General features: G+C 37.7%; 1 long non-coding RNA gene across 2 annotated transcripts in view; it reads left to right on the top strand.

The window, feature by feature from the left end:
- The window catches only part of LOC138923519 (uncharacterized), a 179,003-nt gene that overhangs the window by 45,871 nt on the left and 107,831 nt on the right, over positions 1-25,301 (top strand). The window contains exon 4 of one of the 2 annotated variants that reach the window (XR_011437211.1): positions 10,153-12,693. The exons of the other annotated variant lie outside the window; for it this stretch is intronic. This is a non-coding gene — a long non-coding RNA (uncharacterized lncRNA). Of the gene's footprint in view, positions 1-10,152; positions 12,694-25,301 lie in introns of those variants that run through there. 2 annotated transcript variants of the gene reach the window in all.

Below are 25,301 nucleotides of genomic sequence, written 5' to 3'. Positions count from 1 at the left end.
CTTCCTCCCCTGGACTGTGAGCTTCTTGGTAATAGAATTTTGGTCCTAGTGTTCTTCTTATGCCCAGTACTAAACACGGTGTCCCAAACAAGAGCCTTTAATTAATGCTCAGTAGTGTTCAGTCTTTGTCTACATCAGAGTCCCATGCAAAGGCACAGAGTTATGAAAGAATATGTAGTATTCAAATCGAGTATAGGGGTTGGAGGCCAAGGAACGCAGAGTGCTGCTGGAAAGGTAAAACGACCTGTATGTCATGTTAAAGGGTTTGAATTCGGGTTTGAACCTGAAGGCTGTGGAGTAGGTTTTATGCAGGGCAGTCGCTTGGATGGCCAGTGTTGTGTTAGGATCCTGCTGGCAGTAGTCAAATAAATCTGGCTCAGATTAGTGTGTTGGACTTGCATATGCAGAATTAGCAGGAAAAGGCCTTTTGGCAAATGAAAAAGGTTTGTTTGGATTCTGCCTTCTTCCTCTCATTGCATTTGGTGAAGGCTGCTGGCCATGGGAAATAGTCCTAGGGTTTATTATGTTTTAATACCTGAATTTATATGAGTAACATTACTTGCAGCAGCCAGGAGTGGAAAATGTCAGAGGAAAGATATTTTAGAGAACACTGTAGATCAAACTGGGAAAACCACGATCAGCTGACAAGTCTAAAGAACAGGAGAAAGGAAAAACTTCACCATCACCAAAAACAACAACTGGAAATAAAAGTCAGGAGCGTAAGGGAAGCTTGAACCTGGGACAAGATTGATTACAAAATGAGAGGTGGTAGGATATGCGTTCTTGTCAGCTTCAGGTTGGGGGAATGGGCCAGGCTGGGTTAAAGGAAGAGGGACAGGCTTGGGATACGTGAATTAGAGAAGAGTGGGACATGAACGTGGAGGAGTAAGTCATAATTACAATACCTGACATACATTCTGTGATGCACAATTGGCAGGTATTATTAGCAAGTGAGGGTGACAGCCTATGATTGTAAAATAATAAATAAAAAAATAGCATGGCTTGCATTCCCTCAAAAAGTCCTGATATAAAACAAGACCAAAATACTGACTGCCTATTTAGTTTTTTCTCTTATGAGATAATCTCAAAATACAAGGACAATGCAGTATCATAACATCAATCACATGCTTAGTCAAATGTGTAACTAGACCTGAGGATGCAATGTGACAAGCTCCAAATGGATTAACAGTAATAATAACAACAACAACATATTGCTTTTTCAGTTTTCCTTCAGCAGTAGGATGGGGGAGAACTGCTTTTGACACTGTACAAATCGGTGATGAGGCCCGTGGGCCACATGTAATAACATAATGATGCTTTTCATCTACACGGAGCCTCTCACATCAATAGCGCAAATGAATTCTCAGCGGTAGCATCATTATCCCCCCTTTGCAGAGCAGAGGGCCTGCACAACTGCCTGGGAGAACAGATAGTTTTTGTGACTTACCCTGGATAGCAACTGCTTCAGTTTACATGGAGGATGAATTCCCTTCAACCCTGCAGCTTGTCCTCATGACCCAGATTCATTTTCTGGTTCCTGAAATTCTGCTCCTCATTCACATACTAAGGGGGCACTGAAACTGCTTCTGGATCTCTCAGTGTCTGCATTTGAGTGAGTAATTTATAAATATAGAAGAGTATGCATATATATATATATATATATGTGTGTTAAACAGCTTTATTGAGATAAAATGCACAAATTATACAATTCACCTATTTAAAGTGAACAATTCAGTGATTTTTAGTTTATTCACAGAGTTGTTTAACTGTCAGAATATGGTTACTTTTGAAATTCCCTTCAGTGTTTTTCAGGTTCTACTGTATGGAAACGGGACGTAAATCTGGAAAAGTGAAAATTAACAACAGCAGTAACAACAGTAATCATAGTTTGAGTCCTGTCTGATACTTTCAAATATATAACCTCATTTAAACATCCAACAGCTATACAAGATAGGTATTAATTGAGTTTAAGATGAAAAATGCTGGTGCAGAAAGGTAAAATACTATGTCTGAGGATACAATAATTGCATAGCCAAGATTCAATCTAATGTCAGTGCAATATTACAATTTCTTATCCTGCTACATCAAGGAATATATTCACTTTATGTGATATGATGATTCACTCTACAGAATTTATTGGTCTAATATCTCCATCAATGTAATGCCTTCTGAATTCATTTGTCCCTGTGTGTATGTCTTGTCCAATTGATCACTTAGTGTTTATTTTGAATGATAGCTACTCTGCTTCTACTTCTACACATTATCTAAAATGTCTCACTTTTTAGACTCTATTTCTAAAAACAAACAACTTTCTCAGAGGACAGATTTTGACCCAGGAAAGGTGAGATGAGGCAAGGTGAGCAGATGAAGAGGGCCTGTCTGGGGTAAAGCCCTGACGTATTGGTAGTGGTTTGTGAGTTATGAGACAGCAGGCTTCGTACACCTAGTGTACCTGAGGAATTCCGTGAGAAACAGGGAGAGCATTGTCCAAGGCTTGTGCTGTCATCACAGTGTTGCCAGGATGGTACCACAACCACATCACCATCACCACGTAGCATCACATTGCCCTCTCAGTAAGCCTGGAAAAAAATTCTGCATGAAAGTTCTTTAGCATCCATTCCTCTGCACCTGTGTGGTGTTACGGTCAATAATTTTGTTTGGCTCCTCTCTCTCTACCTTGCTTCATCTACTGAAACTTCCACTCCTATAGTTTCCCCACTCTCACCCTGTGAATATCTCTTTCTGATTGTTATGCATAAATAGAATGTGCAGCAACTTAGAACAGGGCCATGCTCTGCCAAGGAGACTCAGGCCATGATGATGGGCAGCATATTAGCTTGAAAAGAAAATAACTTTTGATATTTATATTCCTTTTAGATTAATATTTATTTATAATATTTGGTTAATTTTGAATTCAATATAATATGCAGAATCTGTAAGAGATCTTATTTAATAGAGCAAGAGGAAGCCAGAGTTTAAAATATTGAGAAACACTGTCCTTTTGAATCCCCTGCTCTGAGAGACCAGAGAGGGTTTCACGGTGCCGAATCCTGGAGTGAGGGAAGATGAGAAACATTTCAGTGTCTTCTGTTCCTTTCGCCGGCACTCTTTGCTCCTTCTTCTTCTATTTTTTTCCTTTAGATCTTTTCACTGTTATGCCATGGAGATAACTTCAGGTACTTTGTACCAATGGTGATTGTACTTTTTTTGTTCAATAAGCTGTGTTAGTATCTTTGACAATGCTAAGTCATCTAAGAGTATGAGGATATAGTCTTAAAGCTCATATCATGAGTAGCCTGAAGATTAGATATGTTTAAGCACATGCAGAGGAGGCCATGAGGTCTATGTCCATGAACATCAAAGATACTTTTGTGAAGATATTTATCTTTAGGGAAAACAAAATACACTAGCTTGATGTAAGAAGGATGAGCCAATGCAATAGGGAAGCAATCATTTTATATACAAAAGTGTATACTAAACAGATTGTACTTCAGATCTGCCAATTCTCTTAAAAAAGAAAACTTTTACCAGAGCCACGAAAAAAGGAAAATGTAAAGAAAACAAGATTTACCTCACCAAAATCTCTTTTTGATATTTAGAGCATATAATAGTTCTCTTTGATCAAAGTGCAGTGTAAAGGGGATGTTCTTCATTTCAAGGTGGGGACGGGAGGAGCTCATTGAAAAGAAGGAAGGATAGGCAGTGGACAAAGAGCCCTGAGTTAAGAGCAGGGGACCAGCCCACCTACAACAGATCAGTTGGCCAGGAACCTTGGGACTCAAAGAGCCAACCTCAGGTGCAGAAGTGCTTCAAGATTGTGTAGCTGCCAGAGCGCTACACACTGAGCATGAAGAGAGAAGGAAGGATAGAACCTTTTACGCATTAGGAGTGACAGGTGAGATTCCCTATCCTAGAGTTAAGAAGACCATGCAGTAGCATCAGCAGGGGTGGGAAAGGCAGGGGAAGACAATAGGGATGGGCCCAGGTAGTCCTCAACCAGTTAAAAGATCACACAAAGAATTTTGCTATGCAAACAGATAGAAGCAGTAGCAGTAAAGGAAGTAGATTGATTGATTGACTGATTGATTGATTAAACGTTGATTTAGATAAGAGAAATTACAATATGTTGTTACACTGATAGGAATAATCCAGTCAAGAGGGAAAACTTGTTGATACAGGAGAGCAAGGTCAGAGGGGATGGGATCAGTGCTTAAGGATGGAGGTTGGTCTTAGGTATGAGCTTCAACAATTCTTCCATTATAACAGGAAGGAAGGCAGAGCAACATGGACGCCTGTGTGAGAGGCCCCTGGGGGCTTCGGAAACCTATTGGGAGGAGAGTTCCCACAATCCCGTGAGTGCAAGTCCAAACCTAGAAAATATAATTTTGTTACTGTTGTGGGACCTTCATCCATCCATCCATTCATTCCTTCATTGAAGAAAACTCTGTCCTGGTCACTTTACCAGTTGCTGGCTGTATGAAAGTGAGCAAACTAAAGACTGGAATAGAATAACACAACAGTTTTCACAGAATAATCATGTCTAAATATTCTGTAAGTAGATGATTTTTACAACATATTGTTTAGTGGAAAATTTCGTTAAACAGGTTACAGTTATTAAGGCTTGCATTGCTAAATGATAAGCCAGGGATGAAAAAGGAGAATTATAGAAGATTCATGGAAAAGGCGAGTATCTTTATTACAGAGGGACATTACCACTTTTAATTTTATGTCAATACCTTTTTACAATTAATGTTTTAAATATCTCACTTTAAAAAATAAATGTAATAGGGGGCTGGCCCTGTGGCCAAGTGGTTAAGTTCATGCATTCTACCTCGGCGGCCCAGGGTTTCGCCTGTTTGGATCCTGGGCGTGGACATGGCACTGCTCATCAAGCCATGCTGGGAAGGTGTCCCACATAGCAGAGCCAGAAGGACCTCCAACTAGAATATACAACTGTGTACTGGGGGACTTTGGGGAGAAGAATAAGAAGAAATAAAAAAAAGATTGGTAACAGATGTTAGCTCAGGTACCAGTCTTTAAAAAAATAAATAAATAAAATAAGTGTAATAAAGAAATACCTTTTGAAAGCTGTGTAAATATAAATTTAGGTGCCAAATGTGTCAGGATCCTGTAGCTGAACATGAGATGAGGGGTGTGATCAAAGTTCTGCAGTGGAGAAAGTAGCACATTTGTGGAGAACTGTATCTATATCTCTCTATCTCTCTATCTATCAATCATCTCTCTCTCTCTCTCTCTATCTATCCATCTATGTATTTATAGTTTAAGAGCCTCTCCTGCACCAACCTACAACTGTCTCAATTTCAGTCCCCTGTGTTCTTGACTTTAGTGTTTGTCGGCTATGCCAGTTTCACCTCAGACATTGAATTAAAACCAACCAATGGACCAAAACAGACTGAAAAAACCCCAACTACATAAGGCAGCAAGTGCAGACTTCTGGTTCCTTTTTCCTTTTATTTATTAAGAATACTTTTAAGAAGCAAAATACAGCAGTTATTTGACAGACTGTTTCTTGTTCTTTTCTCACCATCCTTTCTCTTACAACTACATATAAAGCCAACAGGTCAGATAGCAGACATATTTCCTATCTCAGGTTGGCATGAGAACATGTGTGTGCATGTAGGAGTGTGACTGGAGAGCCTGATTCAGGTTGGGTTCTCGCTGAGTGATGGTCCTGGTACCTCTCCATGTTTCCCACCACTTGTTAGAATTCACAGGATCAAGAGTTAAGCTTAATTAAGCTCCTTCTCCCTTGCTAAGTGAAGAAGGCACAGATTTTTTGTGCGGGTCATTAACATATGGCAAATTTTCCTCTGAGCCAGCCCAATTCTGAGCTGAAGTCTAAAATTCCTGACTCTGTGGGCAAATTTTAGTTTCCTCCCTGAAAATTAGTTTGGCTTCTATTGGTAGTACTGGCAGTGGTTATCCCAATGGGCTCCTGATTTCACATGGATTTTGATTTTAGTGACATGTTATGAGATTTACAACTCTTTGACTCAATGCTCCAGGTGCTTTTAGCATGAAGAAGTTCAATCTATGAACTGTTGCTTCAGATTGTAATTGAATCTCCACCATGGTAGAAATTAAGGTTTTCATTGATAAATATGGCAGGTGCATCCAGGTATTTCTGGCTCCAATTTTGCTGTTGAAATGTGTTATATAATTATGAAACATCTACTATTAAGTGTTATTATAAATATGACATCAGTATTGTTTTGCTTTTCCTTATTGACACTAGATTCATGTCACTATGCAATGCAAAAAAAAATGGTGTGCTGATTATTTTAAGGCACAATATGATTGGAAAAAGAGGTAAGGGGACTAATATATTTTTCAAGAGCTGAATATTTCATTTTAACATCATAAAAACTTCTCAAGATACCCGCTCACATTTATGTTTTATTGACCAAGAACCTGAACTATAGAGCATTTAAGTGATTTGCCCAAGTCTCATAGTCAGTAAAACTGGGATTCAAACTTGGTCTTTCTGATTCCACATCCATATTCTTTTTCACTTTACTTTACTTGCATACTTTTTAAAAAATTAGTCTCATTTTTTAATTGTCAGTGAGTTGTCTGTCAATAAAGTTTCCTGGTACCTTTTTATGGAATGGAATTAGAGTTCAGAGACACTATCATTAACTTATGTCCCATGAACCAACTTAGGGTAAAAAGAAGATCCTGGTTATTTTAATATTATTATCAAGGACTCCACCCTTGTAACTTCACTCTGGGAGAATGTTCTCTTCCTATCATGGCTAGCCAACCTGGAGTAATAACTCTCCACAGTTTTCTGACCCCAATATTTCACTCCTGAATGCTCCTTCCTATCCCTTGGAATAGGCGCTGAGGCCTGCTACCTTATGAATATTTGCTTCTAAAAGGATCCCTGGTCAAGTCTTTAGCATGAGTCTTGCTGCTAGCAGGTAGAAAATAAGCAGAGACCCCTTCCGCCCACCCCCAACATCACTGTCAAAGATACACTAATGAGATAACATTGATGCAACTTAAGTTTTGTCTTTCACGCAAGACTTGAAGAGGAGAACTGCGGAACTGTGTTGCTGCCAGGTAAAACTGCTGTTGCAGGGCTTGCCCCGTGGCCGAGTGGTTAAGTCCGTGCGTTCTGCTGCAGGCGGCCCAGTGTTTCGTTGGTTCGAATCCTGGGCACGGACATGGCGATGCTCATCAAACCACGCTGAGGCAGCGTCCCACATGCTACAACTAGAAGGACCCACAACGAAGAATATACAACTATGTACTGGGGGGCTTTGGGGAGAAAAAGGAAAAAATAAAATCTTTAAAAAAAAAACAACAACAACAACAAAAAACTGCTGTTGCAAAGAAGCAGCATCACACAGTTGGAGTCAGTGTGTGATACCTGCTGAGATGAAGTCTCTCTTGGTATCAGTGGTTTTTGGTGGGGTGAGAGGGATAGGAAGGGAAAGAAAGAGAAGCGGTCTCTTCTCACTCAACCTGTTAATTTTAGTTACCTGAGAGGTGTGGGATTGAAGGTGTTGAGGAACACCATTGACTTCCTGAAAATTGTATACCTCTGTATTATGTGAAATTGAATGGAAACACGAGTTTTTAATAAAGTAAAATTGAGTTTTAAAACAACTATAAAAGGTTCAGACTCACAATTCAATCAATGTGAACACTGCATTAAAAACGTGAAGGATAAAAATCATATGATCATCTCAATAGATACAGAAAAAGCATTTGAAAAAATTCAATATCCATTTATGATAAAAATTATCAACAATGCAGGTATGAGGAAACTTACCTCAACATAGTAAAGGCTATATATGACAAACCCACAGCCAACATTGTACTCAATGATGAAAATCTAAAATCTCTTCCTCTAAGGTCAGGAACAAGACAAGGATACCCACTCTCTCCACTTTTATTCAACATAGTATTGGAAGTCTTAGCCAGAACAATTAGGCAAGAAAAAGAAATAAAAGGCAACCAAATTGGAAAGGAAAAAGTAAAATTGTCACTATTGCAGATGACATGATATTATATATAAAAAACTTTGAAGATTCCACCAAAAAACTAATAAATGAACTAATAAATGAAATTATTTAATAGTTGTGGAATACAAAATTAATGTACAGAAATTGGTTTTGTTTCTATACACTAATAATGAGCTATCGGAAAAAGAAATTAAGAAAATAATCCTATTTACAATTGCATCAAAAAGAATAAAATACCTAGAAATAAATTTAACCAAGGAGATGAAAGACCTGTATCTGAAAACTATAAGATATTAATGAAATAAATTGAAGACAACACAAATAAATCGAAAGATATGTTGTACTCATGGATTGGAAGAATTAATATTGTTAAAATGTCCGTACTACTCAAATCAATCTATAGATTCAGTGCAATCCCCATCAAAATACTAATGGCATTTTTCACAGAACTAGAACAAAGAATCCTAAGCATAGCCAGAGCAATCTTGAGAAAGAACAAAGCTGGGGTATCACACTCCCTAATTTCAAACTATATTACAAAGCTATAGTCATCAAAACAGTATGGTACTGGCACAAAAACAGACACATAGATCAGTGTTATAGAATAGAGAGCCCAGAAATAAACCCATGCATATATGATCAATTATCTATGACCCAAGGAAGCAAGAATATACAGTGGGAAAAGACAGTCTCTTCAATAAATGGTGCTTGGAAAACTGGACAACTACATGCAAAAGAATGAAACTGAACCACTATCTTAGATCATATACAAAACTAAATTCAAAATGCATTAAAGACTTGAATGAAAGACCTGAAACCATTAAACTCCTAGAAGAAAACATGAGCAGTCAGTTCTTTGGCATTGGTCTTAGCAAGATTTTTTTGGACCAGTCTCCTCAGGCAAGGGCAACGAAAGTAAAAATAAACAAATGGGATTACATCACACTAAAAACCTTTGCACAATGAAGGAAACTATGAACCAAACAAAAAGGCAACCTATTGAATGGGAAAAGATATTTGCGAATCATACATCTGATAAAGGGTTAATAAGCAAAATATACAGAGAATTTATGCAACTTAATATTAAAAAAACAATTTAATTTATCCTGTTAAAAAATGGACAGATGACTTGCATGGATATTTTTCCAAAGAAGACCTACAGATGGCCAACAGGCACATGAAAAGATTCTCAACATCACTAATCATCAGGGAAATACAAATCAAAACCACAATGAGATACCACCTCACACCTATCAGAATGGCTATTATCAAAAGACAAAAACCTAGCAAGTGTTGGCGAGGATGTAGAGAAAAGGAAATAGACCTAACATATAATCCAGCAATTCCACTTCTGGGTATTTATCTGAAAAAAACAAAAACACTTATTCAAAGAGATACATGCACTTCTGTGTTCATTCCAGCATTATTGACAAGAGCTAAGATATGGAAGCAACCTAAGTGTCCATTGAGAGATGAGTGGATAAAGAAGATGTGGTATAAATCTGTATACAATGGAGTATTACTCAACCATCAAAAAAGAATGAAATTTCCATTTGCTACAACATAGATGGACCAAGAGGGTATTATACTAAGTGAAATAATTCAGGCAGAGAAAGACAAATATTGTATTATTTCACTTATATCCAGGATCCAAAAAACAAAACAAATGGACAAACAAAACAAAACAGAAACAGACTCATGGATACAGGAAACAAATTGGTGGTTACTAGAGGGGGGGAGTGTTAGGAGGGCAGGCAAAATAAGCGAAGGAGATTAAGAGGTGCAGACTTCCAGTTGTAAAATAAATGTCATGGGGTTATAATGTACAGCATAGGGAATATAGTCAATAATATTGTCATAACTGTGTATGGTGACCGATGGTAACTAGACATCATGATGATCATTTCATAATGTATATAAATATCAATATACACATAAAAATAATAGGATATTGTATGTCAATTATACTTCAATAAAAAAATGACTAATAAAGGTTCAGACTCAGCTAAGGTTGATCCACAGCACTGTAGCCATGACATCCCAGATATCGCAGCTCTGTTTTTCATAGTCCAGCCCTTAGGGAACGCTGAGCATGCCAACAGCGCTAGGGGCTTGGAGAAGAGTCTGCAGCCTCACTCACATACTGTGTCTATAACAGGTGCCTGCGTCCTGATGCTTCGCTTCCTTGGGAGTGGAGGGAGGAGCCATCGCAGTCCTTTCCTGCATAATGATTCCATTTTGGACTATCTTAAGCTCTCAAAGAAATTCCACAATACCGAACTCCGAAAGAGAAGGTGGTTAAGATGCTATGATTCCTTTTTTTACAAGAAATTCTTTTTAAGATTTTTAAGCAAAGATTCCCATTGTTTCTCTAGTAGCAACCAGGAACAAATAGTGAGCAATATTGGGAAGAGGATGTCTGTGCCAAATTAAAAACAGCATCTATTATGTTTCTATGTAATGTATTATGTGGCTGTAATACTGCCTTTTTACAAATACTGGCATTTTGAAAACTGTAAGAAATTAAACTTTGTTCACTCTTAAATATGAATTTGATTTTAAGGAAATTACTTATTTAGAAAGTAGGGGTTAACAAAAAACCCCCACGTTTATTGAGTTGTGGGTTAAATTTTCCCCTAATCTTGGCAAGTGGCAGTACACCAATATCTTAGTCTATTTCTGGCTATTTATTGGCGCCTACAAATACACTCCAGTATTCCATGTATTAAATGTTTTAATGCTGATTCAATAAGCTACGCCTTAAAACATGCTGATATTTTATTTTAAAGAAACAAATGTTTTCTTAAATAATAACTGCTAATTTAAAAAGAAAGTGGGAAATTAGAAAATACAAAGTTTTCAACTGAGAAAAACAAATAATGTATCTTTGACCGAACCTCTGGGAACATCAAAAATTTGTTTCTAATTAAATATATCACCATTTTAAACTTGAACACCTTTGAGAATACAGTACTGAGAACAGGTTACACTGCGATTATCTGGTAATAAATTTTTAAGAGGCATTTTATCTTAACAGGCTAAGCCTTGGTAACTGGCAATTAATGCTTTCAAAAATGTACCTTAATTTTGTTGGTGTAATAAGTATGGCTGCTAAAAGTCAATTGTCTCATCAAGTAATATCCTTTGAGAATGCAATGCTTGCTAGTTGGTAGCAATAAATAATAAGCTTTTCTATTAAGAAAGAGAACCTTGATTTTATTGGGCTTTGGGATATAAAGTGATTTTTCCTTTCCTGAAGCAAGCACCAGTGAGTGGATGTGTGGTTCTCTGTTCAGATCTGAGGCTGCTCTGTTATCACTGCCAGACAGCTGGGAAAGCAGGCAAAATGTCAGTGTCAGCTGTATCAGTTGTATTATGTAGGAAGAAGTGACAGTCAGAGCAGTTCAATCATGACCACGTAAAATATTGTGCTGGCAGGAATGAGGGATGAAAGTGATTCTTGCTAATTCATTGAATGTTGCTATTAATGTGGCTTTAATAAAATACAGAAGCAGAGAGAGTGAGTTTCAGCAACTGCAGAGTGGGTAAGCATAGATTGAGTGAACAACTTGGTGAAGCTATAGGACAGGTGATTCAGAAAAGAGAGTTAGAATTTTAGGGACTAAAAGGTGAACCACAGCTTGTTTATCCATTCACTCACTGAAGGGTGTTTGGATGGTCCAGGCATTGACTCCCATCTTAAGCGGCTTCCTCAAACTAACTCTAGGCTTCTGAGAGTTCACAGAGCTCCCACACCTCTGAGTTTCTTTATTGATACACCTAGTCACTCTCAGGTCTCTTGATCTGTGTGGCCATTGAGAATTAGGAACACTGCTTCCATTTCACCCATTCTGCCATCTCTTGGATCATATGTGAAATGGCCACACTTGGATTTTTTCCAAAGCTTGCAGGCTCCCTCTACTAAATCCAGTCAAGTGTGCCATTAGATCCAATGTTTTGGATGGTCCCATACCTATCTGTATGTTACAGAATAAATCTCCCTGCCTTCCCACATGCCTGGGAGTTCAGCCTCAGGATGAGAGGGAACTCTGAAATCTGGCCTCATTCTTCCTCTCTCTCCCCTCTTTTCTCTACAGTAAAGAAGAAGCATAAAAGGAGAGCTTTGAATTTTGCATGTCTGCATTTCATAGTCCCTTTCTTTATATTCTGGGGATGTAATAAAACTCTATAATCTAATCTTTTTCTATGTCTCTATAAAGAGGGGATACAATGGAATTAAACATCTTTCAAGTTTGTTTCCTTGATGAAGATTCAAAAATTTTATATTGCATATCAGAAATTGAATATTAGCTCTCTCCCTTGCATTCTTGTTTGAACAATTCTATCATCCCCTAATCATATCCTTCAGGAGAGAGCTGTATCTTGATCACTGGGGAAAAGATTAAGTACATGAAAATACAAGAGTAGTGCATATCAATATGTCAATATATTCTTGTAATGTAAACTATGTATACAAATATTTTTATTGTGTATAAGGATTTTGGCAGCAATACATTGAAAAAAATTTGAAATTCTATTAAATGGAGAAATATTGAGCAATTTTGCTACATCCACACTAAGGATTATTATTCATCTATTAGAATGAATGAGATCGAACTACGTGTACAAAAAGTAGGCATGTTATCGAAAAATATGTAAAATAGGATTTCATAAAAAAATTAAACATTCTGCATAAGTGTATACATTATTTTATGTGTTTGTAAAAACATAGAAAAAATCACAGAATAAAAACAACCCAGTATGTTAACTTTAGTTACCACGGAGGTGTGGGGTTGTAGGGATTAAGGAACACTATTGACTTTCTAAAAATTTTATACTTCCCTGTTGTGTAAAATTGAAGGAAATATGTGTTTCTAATGAAGTGAAATTAAGTTTTAAAACAAATAAAAATGACCAGATGGACATTGCTGTGAACTGAATAGCGTGCCCTAAACTTCTTATGTGGAAGCCCCAACCCCAATGTGATGGTATTTGAAGATAACGCCTTTGGGAAGTAATTAGGTTTAGCTAAGGTCATGAGTGTGGGGCCCTTGTGATGGGATTCATGCCCTTATAAGAAGAGACACCAGAGAGCTTTCTTCCCCTCTCTCACTGCCGTGTGAAGACACAACGACAAGGTTGCCTCCACAAACCAGAAAGAGAGCCCTCACTGGGGAGCTGAATCAGCCAGCATCTTGATGTTGGACTTCAAAGCCTCCACGACTGAGAGATATAAAATCATGTTGTTTAAGCCATCCAGCCTGTGGTATTTTGTGATAGCAGCCTGAGCAGACAAAGGCAGATTTTGGCACCAAGAAGTGGAGTGGTGCTGTAACAGGTACCTAAACATGTAGAAGTGACTTTGGAACTGGGTGATAAAGAGTTTTGAGGTGTGTGTCAGAAATATGCGCATTAAAGGTGATTCAAGTGAGATCTCAGACAGAAATGAGGAACATGTTATTGGAAACTAGAGGAAAGGTGATCTGTTATAAAGTGACAAAGAACTTGGCTAAATTATGCTCATGTTCTGGTGTCTTGTGGGAGGTAGTATTTGTAAGCAATGAAATTAGATGTTTAACTTTTGATATTTCTAAGCAAAGTATTGAAGGAATGCTTGGGTTCGTCCTAATTGCTTTTAGTAAAATGCAGGAAGAAAGAAATGAATTGAAGAAGGAATTATTAAGCAAAAATTTGGAAAATATTCAATTTGTTTATACTGCAAAAGTTGAGGAACTGTGCCTGGAAGAGAGCACCAAGAATGTGGGTGGACTGTCACTTAATAAATAGATTATGGGGATTATACCAGCAGAATCACTGTCAGTTTGAACTGAAAGGAACAGAGACAGGATGAAATAAAAGAAGGCCATCAGCTTAGATGCTACCGGACTAGGCCATAGAGCTATTTGGCTGTGAATTTGTGCTGTTCTTTAAGACAAGGGGAAAATGACCCAGAGGGCATCCAGAGATCATTGGGGCTGCTCCTCGATTTCAACAGGCCAGATGATGGCCACCTAGCGCCTTGGTGGTGGAGCCACCTGGAGACTTGGGAGCTTGACCTCCGCCTAGCAGAGCCTTGGGGGTACAACTCCTGTTCCAGTTGACCTTGAAGGCATATCATAGAACCAAAGAGGATTATTCTCAAGCCTTAAGATCTAATGAAATTTGCATTGCTAAGTTTTGGACTTGCTTGGGACCTGTCACAGCTCCCTTTTTCCTGTTTCTCCATTTTGGAATAGAATGTCTAGTCTATGTCTATTCTACTATTGTATTTTAGAAGCACATAACTTGTTGGTTTCATAGATTCACAGCTAGAGAGGAAATGTGCCTCAGGGTGAATCTTACCTTGAGTCTCACTCATTTTATATGATTTAGACGAGACTTTAGAGTTGATGCTGGAATGAGTTAAGATTTTTGCAGATGTTGGGATGTATTTTGCATGTAGAAGGACCCAAATTTTGGGTGGCCAGAGGCAGAATGCTATGGACTGAATTGTGGTCTCCAAATTTCATATGTTGAAGCCCTAACCCCCAATGTGATGAAGACTTTGGTAGGTAATGAGGTTTATGGGCAGTCATGAGGGTGGGGCTGTGATGATAGGGTCAGTGCTTTTATGAGAAAAAAATATCAGAGAGCTTTCTTCCTGTCTCTCTCTCTGCCATGTGAGGACGTAGTGAGAAGGTGGCCATCAGCAAGCCAGGAGGAGAGCCCTCACTGGGGAACCTAATCAACCAGCTCCTTGTCTTGGACTTCTCAGTCTCCAGAACTGTGAGAAATCAATACCTCTTGTGTTTTAGGCACCTGGTCTATGGCATTTTGATATGGCAGCCTGAGCTGACTAAGACAGATTTCAAAAATATTATTGTACTGTATTTTTCTATTGATTATCTGGGGCTTCTGTTTTATTAAAAATTATGTAATTTATGCTTGATATTCTCCAAATGTCCTGCATTGCTTTAGTAATCATAACACAGTATATTTTCTCATATTTTGTAAGCAAGTTTTCCTTTTAATAAAATAAAATCCTATTGCATGTATTATTATCTGAATTACTCAGGGAGAAGGGTCACATAGCTAGTTGGTGGCAGTATTAGGGATAAAATGTGAAAACTCAATCTATTTCAGTGCACTTTTCCTCATGACATGCTTTTTCATAAAAATTTACATGCTATCATTCTGCAATAGCAGAAGGTTTGCAGTGATGGCATTTGAAGGCAATACATCCTAAAATATTGGCATAAAATACATGAGTGTGAAGTTTAAACAGTATATTTCCATTCAAAAAATACTGACAAGCTCTTAAATAAAACTTAGAAATCCAAGTGTTTAGAGAGTCTGAATACATAAGAATTGCATTTCAAATCAATGAGACATTGTGCGGCAATAACATAGTACTCTGTATGTGTTTTGTTTGTGGATTTATGTGTATGTTTACTAGGATTATGAGTAGAAAGAAATGGAATGGCACAGAAAGTTCTCATCAGCTATGTAAAAGTAGAAACAAAATTATATGCCTACACTGTTGCCCAGGTATCTTATTTTTACCTCATGATTTTCAGAACATGCGAAAGATAACTCTCCAGTTCTCCCATTCAAATTTAGTTATGGGACTTCTTTGTATTATTATATTTCTACTTATTTACTTTCAAATTATAACTGATATGTCTCTACTTTCATACACACAAAAGTTTGAGAATCAAACATAGATATCTAGTGGGAATGAAGCCCAAACTGGCTGTTCTTTGGGCTAAATGATAAATAACCAGTTACTGTACAGAATTCAGTCAACACTTTCTTGACTATGGACCTATCCTAAATCACTTGCATGAGTGTAATGAACAGTAATAGTGTTGATTTTTGGGGCCACAAATGGGCCATTTAAGGGACATGATAAAGAAGCAACAAGAGAAAACAGAGAAGTTGAAATGGCTAGAGAGACAGAGTCAGTCCAGTTCAGGGATGAAGAATAGGACCTGGGGAGCCAGACTGCCGAGTTTGAAGCCTCTCTCTGCTGCCTATACTGTATAGGTGACAAAGGGAATTTAGTGAATTTTTTATATCCTTTTTTTCCTCTGTAAAATGGAGATAGTAATTATAATGCCTACCTCATAAGTCAATGAAGACGATTCCCCACTTCTGAAAAGCTCTATAGTGGATTTTTTTCTCCTAAGTTTGGCACTAAAACTGAATGGGCACTAGAACTGGACTGGCATGTACGGTTACACCGCTTTCATTTGCTCTTCACACATATTTTATTACCTTTTATTTTGAGGGGACTTGAAATTTAATTGCACTGGGAAAATGTACACAAGTAAACAAGTGTTAGAGCCCCAATGCCCCCATGTGTTATAGGGGAGGAGGAAAGGAAGCATTTGTTATAATCAGTAGTGCATAAAAGGGAGTTACTGCCCAAGTCTGATCATTGCAAGTCTTTTGGAAGACTTTTATAAATGGAGCATCTAACTGAAATATCTAACCAAAGAATATGACATGGGGGGGCCGGCCCGGTGGCATAGTGGTTAAGTGAGCAAGTTCTGCTTTGGCGGCCCCGGGGTTCGCTGGTTTGGATCCCGGGTGCGGACATGGCACTGCTTGGCAAGCCATGCTGTGGTAGGCATCCCACATATAAAGTAGAAGAAGATGGGCACGGATGTTAATTCAGGGCCAGTCTTCCTCAGAAAAAAAGAGGAGGATTGGCAGCAGTTAGCTCAGGGCTAATCTTCCTCAAAAAAAAAAAAAAAAAAGAGGAATATGATATGGGAAATGTCACTTCATATCTCTTAAGGAAATAGAAAAACAAGTTGTTGAAGCATCTCAGTGACAGTGATAGCCAAAAACTAATTTAAAAAAAGAGAAAAAACTGATCCTATGAAAAAATCAAAACACAACAAAAAACAAAATTAAGATTCCAATTGTGTTTTGAGTGAGCGGACTGAACAGCCAGGAAGTGAACCTGAGCTACTGACTGGTGTATGGGTCAGAAAATAAACGAGAATATACCCTGAAGAACTGAATGTTGAATGTGAATCTCAACGTTCAAAATAACAGCTGTGGAAATTTCAGAAACTTCATGGTGTAAATTACCTGCAAATTTGTTGTTTAAAAGTTTCTGCTGACCATAAAGCTGTATCTTATATTAACATACTTGCTAAGATAATATCTAATGAAAGTCTGAACTAATTTACATTGCTAGTGCGACAACTTCTTATTGGTGTGAGATTCCCAGAAAAACAGCAGCAGAGACAGACGAGAGAGAATCAAGAGGTTTTATGAACACTGAGTATAGGTTGACTGTTCACAGATATGCTGATTCTGGAAGCATATACAAGTTAAAATCAGTAGAGACTGGAAAAAACCAACATCCAAAATGTTTAAAAGGTGCATGCAAGTTGTCTGAACATGGGTAACCAGAAACATATTTTTGGTGGATTCAATTACTGCTATCAGTATAAGATCATTGCAGGCAAACAATTTGAAAAAAATGTAAAACTTTATATTTTCTAAACAATGATCAGCACATACCCTTTCTGAAATTGTATGGAAAGTCATGTTTTCAGAATTTACTTTTCTCTCATGTGACATATGAAATACAGCCTTGTGAACAAGGCATTTTGTACTCCTTGAAGTGTAAGTATAAATACTTTTGGGGGTAATATAAAAATAAAAACAGAAACAAAAAGAGTTGCTTGTTCTAGTTAACAGAGAATTAAGAACTAGAATTCTCTGAAAGATTTCAGTCTTAAGGATGGCATTTGTAAGTTGTTAATGCTTGCAAATCTACATTAGTGGATAACGTTAATAAATTGATATTAAATGCTTGACATCTTTAGGTTAAAATAAATTTGGAAAATAATCCTGTAGTTGCAGACTTTGAAGGATTTTTTTTGTAACTGATAAGAAAAAAATTATATCAAACATTTTAACTAAACCAGTAGTTGATGGGCAGGAAGAATAGATTGGCCAGAGATAAAAATCACTTATCACCACAATGATGGGCCATGAGTCCAGGGAGTGGCGGATACCTGTGTCGAAAGAGGCAACTACTAGAGTTGTTCTTAAATCATCAAAGCTCCTCTAAGACTAGAGATACTGAGAAATTGTTGTATTCATGAAATATTTATATTTTTTGAGAGACCTAGCTGTGTTTGCTTTCTTTCTCATATCTCCAAGATCCTTATAACGTCTCCATTTATAGATGTACGTGTTTGTGTATGTCTTCCTTACAAATTAAGATATCCTGATTTTACAAGAATAAGTGTCAGTGCCTCATTCATTTGCAAGAAAATAGCAAATTTTTATATTTAATTCATTCTGGAATTTTGTATTATTCTTGATTTGCTATATTGACTTATACTCTTGCTTGTTTCCTATCATGATCAAATTTACATAATCAATGTATGACATATGAAACTTACCTGGGTCTACATATTTGATTCCATTGATTTTGTTTCCAGGTGAGATATAGAAAAGTTATTATTTTTAACTGGTATATTTACGTAAGGAATTAGAATCAGGCTGATTAAATTTACATCAAGGCATTTAATTGTTTTCAAATATTGTATCTGAAGGCAAAATTAGAATTATGATAGATAAATTTACGTGAATAGTAGCCAAAGATTTATTGTTTTCTCTAGACTGTATAATTCAACATCTCTGTCTTCTGTGAAATATAACCTTTTCTGACAAACTGTGTGATTTATATTCTTTTCTATATTGTTGGCACTGAGTCCTTCTCAAAGCCTAATCTGGTTTATTTAGATAAATTGTGAATTAGAGGTAATCATTCTCAGCATATGGGTAGCATTATGCAGAAATATATTGCATTTAATATAACTGCTCCATTTTATGTGTTTGACATAATCCTGTAGCTCTACATTGAAAGCTAGACTAAACCATGCTTTTAAAGGATTGCTTTTTTTATGTTAAATGAATTGTATTTAAATGTAAATTTGCAGTTTATGAAACTTAGGAAATATAATTTTTAGACACAGAAATTTGAAAAAGGTAATGAAATGAACTGCTTACAAAGAGCAGAAATAATCCTTCAAGTCTTAATTAAAGAAAGGATATGTTCGTTGTCCTGAAAATGTCACAGTTATGACAAACTCAGAAATAAGTTAATTGTAATAAAGACAAAAGAAAGAAAAAAGCATGTCATTGTCAAATTCACGTGAAAGGAAGAAATTAGCTTCTTCAAAGTTAGTGAGGGACGCCTGCTTGTGGGAGCTTTAGAAGGTGACTTCAGTGACACTATTCATTATTTTACAAATTTCTTTCTCAAGTCTGGAACTTTTGTAAGATAAAATAAAATAAATAAGATGACTTACTTTCATTTATTAGATTAAAAATGACTTTTGGTTAAAGATATGAACTAAATATGTCATGCCTAACACCTGGATTTTCTAAGGGAAGGGTTTGACCTGCCTGTTTATTACTTTGTGAGAAACACTGGAGGAAATTCCCAAAGAAAGTTCCTACGGCCAATAATTGGAGCTACAAGAGTGTGGGATGTAGAGGAAATATTTCTGCATTTCTGTAGAGTTGGGACTTTTTGAATAAATTTTGCTGAAATCTTAGGATGCTGGGCTAAGAGCAAGATGTGGGAAGTTAATTTACAACTGTACAGATAGTGAGAGAATTCCAGACAGATTTTCTTAACGCCAGAGATATATGCTTACCTCTCAAGAGAAGATAAAACTCAGAACCTTGGAGACACGGCTAGGTCAGAAAAGCCAGATATGCTGGGTTTATCTGGTCCTTGGAGGTATGTATTTACATCCCAGAAGTTTAGAGTGAGATCTCAGGATCCTTTCATCCAGTCTCCAAAGAGCAAAGGTTTTTCTCCCTCCTGTCAAGAAGGGAGGAGGAGGTAACTATCTCTTTCTCCTGTAGATAAGCAGAGAAAATCCAATTTTCTCCATTCCTCGCCAATAATTTAGACTTTGAAATTTGCGTGTGTCTGATATCAGACCTGGCTTTCATTGCATCACCCTAAGGGCAAGAATGGGGATGTGGGGAATCACACTGTCATGATTTTAAGTGAATAATGATAATTTGGCCTTGATCCAGAACATCTTGTATGTACATTTAGGATAAAATTAATAAAGGTGAATGTTAAAACCCCAACAAAGACGTGTAAAAAGCAGATCAAAATAAAATATGTGAAAATATCTAGATTAAGGATAGAATCAGCAAGATTGATATTAAACTTTTGAAAAGCTTTATTTTTGAACTTGTTATATATCATACAACTTGGTCAGAACATCAGAATATTGATAGATGATACAAATTTCTAATATTTAGTTTGTTTACCTGTAACTTCAATTCAATCACATTTATAATCTGTTATAATCATCAAAAGCAGTAAATAGAATCCTACTGAAGTGATTTCTTTATTACTTTCTATAGATTTAGTTCATATATTTGAGCTGTGATTTCAACTTTATTAAGATTAATTACAGTATCATTTATCTGATGATGTCCTCAATTTGTAAAGGTTTTGCACTATGGCAACTGCATTTAGTTTCTTAAAACAGTGGGAAAGTTGTGCTTAGCCACCTTTTATTTATCTTTTATTATTTAATTTCATAAATAGTAGATCTTACCAGAAAACAATACCCAATAAAGCAACACCTCTAATACTTGACCTTTACTACTTGGCTTCTTGCTGACTTACTGCTTATTGGCAGCCAAAAAAACCTGTAATTTGAAGGTCTGACCCCTGTGGACTGGGGATTGGAAAAGTGCGGTTTGCTGTGTTCAGGAAGTCAGAGGAATCAATTTAAAATGAAATTTTAAAAAGTTCAAACAGATGTTGGTTTAAATGTTGCCAAAAAAAAAAAAAAAAGGCTTGAAAGTGTTTTTCCATTGAAATAACTGCTATTTAATGGAATTGAAGAGGATTTTAAAGATCACACAGCTAGAACCCAGTTTCACTTTTCAGGCTTGTGGTAAGAAGTCTTATTAACAAAACATTTAAAATTAATCTAAAACGTATAACTTCAAAATATTCGTATGGACCACAACATCAAGTTACTTAAGAAATGTGTCAGATGTACTTCACAGGAAATGGCTGTTCACACTGAATGAAAAACATCGGAATGCCGTGCATATATATTCACTGACAGCGCCGTCCTCCGTCTTGTAGCGTTTTATATTGCAGGGATATTAACGTACACTTTTGCACTTATGTGAGGTAAAGTTAGAGCCAGCAGCCGGTGCCTCATAATTTGAGTTTTCAAGATACTGATGTTGTACGGCACAGGATTTAATCACTGTTCCTGTAACTGAAGCTTTCGCCTCTGAGCTCACACTTCCTGGTCTGAAAAGATCTATGGAGCCTGCGTTTACTAGGGCGACTTCTGGGAAACGTTACAGATTAACAGATAAATCCAATGAATAGAGTTTCTGTGGAAGGTTTACAGGAGAATCTTTGAAATGATTATAGTTCCTGATGTCCTAATGTGGCACTGTGGGAAATGCATGACTGCAACCACCCCATTTCTCTGAGCTTAAGACCCTGAGTGTTTTTGCCAGTGTAGTAGGACTTTTTCCTAAGAAAAGTTGGGTGTAGACTTTTGGTTTAAGGTAGTGGTTTGAGCAGACACGTTTATGCCTTTTCCCTCAGGAAACCCCACGGAAGTGAGAGAAAGGGATTTTTAAGATGCTTGACAATGACAAAGAGAGTATGAGAAGAGAGAATAGCCATCAAAATTTGGAATTCAGAAAGAAGATGAGTGTGATTGACTTAGCATCTCCAAGAAAATTGAGTCCTAACCTAGCAATGGGTACAGTGAAATTGTGTGCCCTATAGAATCCCCAAAAGGGCTGGGAATTGCTAGAATTCATGACCTCTGTAAGGGGTAGATAAAGGTAGGGCTGATAAGAGGAGGATTGTTTTATTTACAAAGCAGTTGGTCCCATATCCTCTCCCTATTCTGAAACCTGAATGACTGCCACCTTGTATCCTGGCAGAGTTCTGAAGATTTATTATTGAGATTTATCTGAAGAGGATAAACAGGACTCTGGACTGGAGGACAGAAGGCAAAATGGAAAATACAGGTTGCACACTGAAAAAGGGGATAAAGTCAAAGTTGACATAGTGAATATGGAGACCCGATGTCCTTGCTCATTTGATTTCTAGAAAACTGGAAGTAAAGGTTGTATCATCCAGGTAGGACAATAGAGTAATGCTGGATGGAGTATGTCATCCTCCTGAGGAGAAAAGACTTAAAATACTGACATGGGGGTTCCCCAATGAATCAGAATGTTTCAGCGAAATTCATAACCAACGCGTCTGACTCATGGACATGGAAACTCTAATCTACTAAGATCTAAGATTACCAGACATTTGAAGAAACCTCAAATATGATAGTCAAAGAACAAAACAAAAACATCATATTGAAACATAGAGCATTCAGGGAGGAGAAAATTGAAAGAGGGGAAAGAGAGAGAGACAAAGAAAGAGAAAGAAAAAGAAAGGATGAAAACACCTGGCTTAGATTGGTCTAGTATTTGCTTATTATGCAGACGGTAAGGGATAAGGAAAAGCTATCAATCCCATAGATGCATGCCTAATGTTGGGTTTCTTGGGCACTGAAGGGCCTTTCATTGGTTGGTTGAATGATGTATGGATGTGATGAGGATTTTTAGGCTGGTTAATTTTAAAACTACAGATGAGAGGCAGGCTCCAAGGAGTGGAATTTGCTTGCCCCTTTGTTGGGAAACATTTACATTTCTAAGGGAAATCTCTATCTGTAAAGATGCCTCCCTCTCTGTGCCAGGAAGAAGGGGGATGGCCTTATTTCTAGAAACTCTTAATGCCAGAGGCAAGAACTTAAGTTGGTTGCTGTCTGGCAATCTCATGTAACTGATTTAGGGTGGTGGCTTCTGACCTTTACTTAATCAGATTTGATTCTTGTCTAAAGTCATGGGATCACCCAACGTCCAGACCCCACCTGCACTGATACCATTTTAACTTTTTTTCATGTTCTTTCCTTTGTCTTGTAAAGAGATGACTCACATACCCATGCCTTATAAAATTAGCCCTAACCCTCAACTCGGGGCAGCAGCAGCGGCTCCTCCTGCCCGTGGGCCCTGTCCCCACGCAGCAGCCTGACTGCCCAGGGGTCCTGTCCCCATGCTATTCCACACTATTCTCTAAATAAAAGAGCACTACTGCCAGATCTTGAGAGTCCAAGAAATCTTTCTTTCGACTCCTCGGCTCACCGACCTCGCATCATTTTGATGGTAAGAAGAGTTATCCTTCCTGCACTCATGTACAGGAGAGTCTGTCATTGGAGCAACATTGCCTTCCTTTACCATCTGGATCACAGGATAATTTTGGGTATGCAGAGGTGATGGGATAGTGAAACCATAGAGACCATGCCTTCAGACTCGTCACTGAATCTCATAGGGTAGTTGTACAATTTTGAGACTTTCTCATCATGTCCCTGACTCCCAGGTAGTCTGTTAGGTGCAAAGAAGTCAGTTTGAGTGTGCCCATCCTTTAGTCATCATTTGATGAACACCCTCTATGCTAGTGTGTGTGTATGCACGTGTGTGCACAGAAACACTTGTATGCACACAGAAGTTTTTCAGAAAGACTTTCCTCAGTAGTTAATCATAACGAATAAATTCTATTTCAGGTGATCTTATTGACCTGTGTCTCCTATTTTTAGAGAATAAGTGGGGCTGGTTCTTGGGAGCATCCAGTGACCACATATCTCAAAGCCTGGCTGATTTGCATCAAATGGACTCTTCCCTTCTTTATGATTGGTCATTATCCTCTGGACTCACAGTGCACTTCTAGAAAGCCATGGTGTATGCCTGGCCAGATATACATCTCACCTTGCTAACTCTCATACAAATGAAGGGAAATGGTGAGGGAGCACACATACACTAAATGTGCTGGAGCAGCATTTATCAGGGAAAATTTATGGAGACAGGAGTAGTAGCTGGTAAGTGAATCTCCCATTGCTCACTGCATTCTAGGTCAGTGCCAAGAACAGGCTGGGCTGGAAATCACACTTGGCAAGAGACACTCTGAGGGTTTGGCCATGGGATTTTAAATTACATGATTAGGTAAGCTCCAGCCCCTCCTCTCGTGTGATTAGTGACTGAAAAACAGGGGTAACATGTCATGGCAGAATCTTGGCTCCACCTCTATTTTGACAGAAGTCTGGCTGCACCCTGTGCCATGGCGAGATGGAGACTAAAGGTACTACTATAATCAGAAGCACTTTGGGTGACCTCCTAGACAGCATATACCCATTAGGGATACGCCCATACCTTTGTCCTGTTTGACATGCTAAGTTATTTCCAGGTCCAAACATTATGCCATGTTAACACCTACTGGCCTTTCTCACTCTGACATGAACACAAATTAGTATACTTCAACCACATCAGGAATGTGGGTGTGGGTTAGTCTGATGGTAAGAAGAAAACCACTGATCGCCATTGAGATGACTGCTCTTGGTATGGGACAGAGTCTGCGAATACATTCCACAAAAGAGAAAGATCCTTGCCTAGCAAGATGGGAACAATGAATTCACTGGAGGCTGGAAGTGCTGGAAGTTGGTGCACACTTCTTACTCTTGGATTTCTCCAGAATTGCCGCTAAGGCAGTCCAAAATTCTTTGTTACAATTTTCACGAGTGGTGACTTTCTTTATCTGTCTCTAATCTGCCAATGAGGGCAGAGATAGAACACTTCCAGCATCTGCTAACACACCTACTGTGCTCCTGAAACTTCCTAGCAAACTTGATCTATGTGTAGTAATATTGGCAAATGAAAGTGATTGCCAACAATGGATCTTAGATCCCAAGGTTTAGGAGGAAGTTATTTGGGATGGCTTTCTTTTCTTCCAGAATTATAGAGATCATTGGAGGATACTTGGGAGAAATCTTAGAGGATCTCAAAAGACTTTCTCAACACTTATGCTGCATCTGTGGATGGAAGCCTTATTAATACTTTCCATAGTAAATAATGTATGCCTTTTGGACTGTCCATAAAAATGGTTTTACCCTATCGTTCTCAGGAGAAATGATCTGCAAACCTGAAGGTAGTTATCAGGCACTGCTGACAATCCTCTAGTTTCTCTTTTGGCAAATTCAATTCTTATTCTCACAGCTCTTAGGGGATTGATAATGAAATGGGATATTTTGCTTAGAGAACATGTTTTGTGATCAAGATAGCGGACTGAGAGGTGAGGGTTAATATGCCCAACAATGCTTCCCCTTGAATCTGGCTTCCCAGAAAAGGAATTAGTTGATAAAGCTCTATGGAAACTGGCTATAGTCTAATAATTAA

The sequence above is a fragment of the Equus caballus genome, chromosome 1 (genome assembly GCF_041296265.1).
Source record: "Equus caballus isolate H_3958 breed thoroughbred chromosome 1, TB-T2T, whole genome shotgun sequence".
NCBI lineage: Eukaryota > Metazoa > Chordata > Mammalia > Perissodactyla > Equidae > Equus > Equus caballus.
Note: the sequence above shows the minus strand (reverse complement) of the source record. Positions and strands in the feature narration are given on the sequence as shown.